Consider the following 5,367-nt stretch of genomic DNA (forward strand, 5'->3'; position numbering starts at 1 on the left):
CTCATTCTAGGGCAAAGTTCCCAGAGAGGAAGTGCCAGTGACTCATCTGAATGATCTGTAATATAGATAGATAAGAGGCGATCAGAAGTTGACATGGTGAAAACAGTCAGACGTGTTGGCCTGGGAAGATGCTATGGTCAACCTCATGGTAAATATATCCAGAACCTCCAAAATCATAGTCCACACTCCATACCAACATTTCACAACTAGAGATTGATCCAAAGATCTTGAGTCATATGTCAATACCTCATTATCTGTCATCAGATTGTAAGCTTCTTGAAAACAGCAAGAACATGTCCTTTTCATGCCTTTCCCTTAGTACGCATTCCAGAATCGTCACTTTATACTTGCTTGTTGAATTCATTTTGGTGAAAAGAATTGGAGAGGTATAGTTTTCAGATGTAGGGAAGACAGGCTAAACTTAATGGTATAGGCTGGCATTTCAGATGGGTTAAGAGAATTACTCATTTTTAAAAATATTCACCACCCCATTACAGAAATGATGTGGCACCTATGTGAAATGTGACGTAGCAGTTTCAGACAATAATGTGTTTTAATTTCGTCATCACTGTGAAATGATGCCAAAGGAGATCGCCAGATAGATGGGCTGCTTTCATAAGAGTGTCATGATCCTTTCCTCCATTGGCCAAACCACATCTGAAGTAAGACATTGTATTCTGGACCCCGTATCTCACGTATGCGATGGATAAACCCAGAATGCGTTCAGGAGACAGTAACCGGGAAGGAGAAGGCCCTCAAAGCTGTGAGATGTGGAAAGTAAGTTCCCATTTATGCTATCATCCACCTTCTCACCCAAACTGGAACCTTGGTACTAATTCTAGACTCTTTCATTTCCCTCAATCCCTCCTGGATCCCAGCACCGCTCTCCATCCCCCATGTCCCCAGCTGAGTTCTGATGCCCACCGGGTCACCCCACGCAGCTCCCTTCCTCCAGGCCTGCTCAGCTCTGCCTGTCCTCTACACGACTCCTAGGGTGAGGCTTCTAACACGCACATCTGTTTGTGTCACTCCCTGCTTCACCCCCTTCATGAGTGCTCATCCAACCAGCGTCTGATGCAAGCCTCCTATTGGAGTCTTACCCAATCCCTTCTGCCAGCACCAGACCACGAGACAGAAGCTCAACTCCAACTAACTTAAAAGAAAAATGATCACGCACGCAGGATATGCCTGAGTAGAAGGTAGCACTGAGCAGAAACTATTTCCCAGTAAAAAGATTCTCTCTCTCTGCCCTGCCTCCATTTCACCCCCTAAGTTGAATGTTTACTCTTAATGGGGAAAGGCTAGAGACACCAGCCACCAGTTGCCACTTCACAGCCTCCCAGCATCCTGAATTCAGAGGCAAGAGACAGTTTTTGTCCCTAGTGGGAAGATCTTCACCGAGGATTCTGGGGGCTAATGTTCGTGGCTTCCCTGAGCCAATCCCCTGTAGCTGTGGGATGAAAGCTCACTCTGGTGGGCCCCTGAAGCATGTCTGGGACGAATCAGGACCCTCCCTGTAGGGAGGGAGACAGAGAAGGTGTTCCCAAAGAAAGGGTGCTGGACAGACAACCACCGTGTCATCTCTCTTGTGAGCCTTCCCTGACCCCACCTGAAGACGCAAGTGCTTCTTCCCAGGTGCTTCCAGAGGTCCTCACGAACCTCTGCCAACATGGGGTAGCTGTGGGTTTTTTGGATGATATACTAGAACATCCATGGGATAGAAGTTCCTGGAGGGCAGGGATTTTGTTTGTAGGGTTCATCTTCTGTCTGAACTCCATGTTCATCCTCCTGCCCTTTTACCTCGCTCTTCCTTGTGGACTGCTTGGTGGCGCCCTGGACCTGGTAGGCCGGGGTGGGAGGTGGGGTGGGGTGGGGTTGTATATGCTCATTTGCAGGAGATGAGGGACAGAGCGGAGAGTGGGGCTGAGATGTTGATCCCTCTGGCTCTGTCCCTGCCAGGTTACTGGGTTACCGTGAACTGGCTGGCAACATATCCTGGGAGAAAATCCTCTCCACGTGGCTCTGGGTTCTGGGAACACCTCCCTTCCCTTGCCCCTTCCAGAATCACCCTGCAGTTCACAGCCCTGGGCGCTGCGCTATCTGTTCATGTTTCCCTATACCCTGCCCACCAGATAAATAGCTCCTTTATTAAAGTCTCCTCGTATTACCCAATTAGAGCATGCCACCTGGTCCCTGCCAGGACCCTGCCTAACACAGCGTTCTCTATTCATCTTTGTTTCCCCAGGGCCAGAACAGTGCCTTCCATACCACTGGCACTTAATAAATTTGGGAATTAAGGAATGATTAAACATTGGCTAGATACAGGAGTGTTGAGCCCTGGACAGAAAATGGACCCGGGTGGGTAGCTTTCAATTAATTTCTTTCTCTCTTTCTTTTCTTTCTTTCTTTCTTCCTTTCTTTCTTTCTTTCTTTCTTTCTTTCTTTCTTTCTTTCTCTCTCTCTTTCTTTCTTTTATTTTTGATTTTCCGTCCCAGGACTCATATTAAGAAATGTGGCTCGTATTGCAGTGCAACAGACACACGCATGTTTATATATAACCGAGAGAGAAGTTTCAGGAAGCTGTGCGTACCTTTACTGTGAGAAGAATAGCAACACACTCTGATATTCTCTATTTAATTCTGTTCTGTTTCAAGTTCAAATTCTCCTGATGGTCTGCTAAATTGATTTCATGACCTGAAAAACCATCGCAACCCACAGCCAAAGAAGCACTGGCCCGGTGACCCTCAGCCTTCCCTCCATTCTGGAGGGTCTGTCAGTCCCTTAAATCCAGTAGGATTTAAGGCACCATCAGTGAGAATAGTGACTATGCAGCCGATGGGAGCTGGCTTCATGGCCTCGAAAAGTCGAACAAAATCGCCATTCTATCTTCAGTTTTTCGTACAATTCTTACTCAAAGTGGGCCGTTTTTTAGGTTTGGCCTGATCTGGGGTGGGGTGGGGGAGGGCAAATTGAAGCTCTTAAAGCACACTGATGTCTTATGAGTCATTTTGAGCATCTGATTCATCAAGGTCAGTGTGAAGGACCACTAGGCCTGTGGTGACCACCAGGCCTGAGCGAGCCTGGAGACGATAGCTCGTCTTGCGGGCCTGCCCAGGGGTCCCAGGGCCTCTCCTCCATGTCCTTGTTCCCATAAGCCGATTTTTCTCTTCCTCAGCGAAAGCATTTCCTAGTGCCCTGGTTATAGGATGGACTTTGACCCCGAGGGCAGCCTGGGACTGTCTATGGGGGGAGGTGAGGAAGGTGGGGGGGCTGTGGGGTAGGGGGTGGGGGTGGGGTGTGGGGGAGTGAGGGAGTGGTGTGTGTGGTGGTGAGGGGTGGGGTGTGAGGAGGTGGTTGTGAGGGGGGGGAGAGGTGCGGTATGAGGAGGTGAGGGGGTGGTTGTGAGGGGAGGGTGGGGTCTGTGAGGGTGGGGGTTGGGGGTGGGAGCTGGGGTGTCTGGGGGTTGAGGGGGTGGGGTGTGAGGGGGGTGAGAGGTGGGATGTGAAGGGGTGAGGGGTTGGGGGGTGGTATTCACGAGGCCCACACAGCCCATTTACGATTGGATATAGTCTCCCTGCTTCAAGCCCAGCCCAAGTCTGCGGCCCTCTCCACCTCAGAAGCTGTAGGATTCTATTTTAAACCCTGAGTTCTATGTTCTCTAAAATTGACTCTCCCTTCCCAGCTCACCATCTGTCATTCGCCTGGTATCTGAACCGCAAAGCCAAGTTAGAAGAGTAGAAGACAGTAATAGATATTCTTTAGCTATGATTCGGAATCAAATCCTCAACCCCCGTCCTCTACCAGACATCACCTCCCTGCCAGGTTCTCGAGAGAGATAAATACAAAAGAGACAATTCCAGGCAGGCGGGCCTGTGACCAGATGCTCCAACGCAGAGGCTTGCTGAGCAGTACAGGCGAGCTGTCATTCACTTGTTTACTCGTTGTCGTCATTCTTTCAAAACATTCCTGTCGGCGCCTACAATGTGCCCGGCACAGGACAGGGAGACAAGAGCAACCAAAAACCAGGGTCTCTGTCCTGACGAAGCTTACGTTCTGGCAAGGGATCAGAAAAGAAACAAATAAAATATCTGAAAACCAGCATAGGGGATGGTCGTACGTCCTGTGAAAGCAGTAATTCCCGCTCAGGTGGGGGCTAGGTAGCATGTGAATGTGTGCGGCGTGTGTGCATGTGTGTGCACGTGGGAACGTTATTTTAGTTAGTGATGTGACTGAGGGCTCTTTGAGGTGGTGACCTCTGAGGAGAGAGCCTGATCATTTGAGCCAAGGAGACACCCAGGGGAAAAGCATCTGGCGAGAGGAAGAGCACAGGCCAAGGCCTCGAGACCACGAAGAGGACTCCTTAAGCCCCAGCGGAGGGGCCGGGCGACGGCCTGGCACCGTAGCAGGCGGTGTGGCCTTCTCTGCCCTTTGCCACCCCAGCCTATGCCAAACCTTGGCCAATCTTGGCCACAAAGACTCAACAGTTTTTTAAAATTATTTTTAATTGTGGTAAAATACACACCCACGTTTGACACCCCCACCCTCCAATAACAGGGGAAGGCCCACAGTCCACTCTGTGGACAGTTGATGAAAGGAACGAATCTGACCAGGGCTGTGGCCGAGAGGAAGGTGCTGAAACCTCCTAGCCTCTGCTTGTGTGTGTTTTTATAGATGGGGCTTCTCTGATTTTGTTTGAAAGGGCTGCCCCTAAGATAAAAAACGAAGATAATCCAATTCCCTGGGGGAGAATCGGAAACCCACAGAGGGCTGGCGATCTGCCAGGCATCCCAGTGCAGCTAGCGGTCTGGCCGGGATCCGAATCCAGGCTCCCTAGTCTTTATTTGGTGCTGCTGTCACCTGGCCTTTGCCAGGAAAGGAGATTGTCTTCTGTCAGCCTCCCCCTTGCTCTCAGCCTGTCTCCTCCCTCATAAGAGAGGGCAGACCCCCCCCCACCACCAGCAGATGCAGCCTTGGCCCTGGGCACCCACCCCGCCACTCCCCCCACCCCTGCCAAAGCTGGGCAACCCAGTGTGGAGTCAGCAGGGCTCCCCTAAAGCAGGGAAGTGTGCTTTCCTTTCTCAAAAGCTTGAATCAAGTTAGGGAGTCTGAGCGCTGCTGAGACACCCCCAGGCAACCCCTGCAAGGGCTTCACTGGTCTCCCGATGCCCAAGCAAGAGCGAAGCTGCTGTAGGTCTTCATTCTCTGAAGCTGCTCCTTCCCGAGGAGAGAAGGACCGGAGCCTTGGCTGCAAGTGAGGGACAGAGAGAGGCCTGAGCTGTGGGGTGTGTGTGTGAATGCGTGTGTGAGAGAAGCCCCGGGTACTGTGTGTATGTGTGTGTGGTGTGTGTGTGTGTGTGTGTGTGTGTG

Source organism: Mustela nigripes, chromosome 15 (assembly GCF_022355385.1).
Source record: "Mustela nigripes isolate SB6536 chromosome 15, MUSNIG.SB6536, whole genome shotgun sequence".
Lineage (NCBI taxonomy): Eukaryota > Metazoa > Chordata > Mammalia > Carnivora > Mustelidae > Mustela > Mustela nigripes.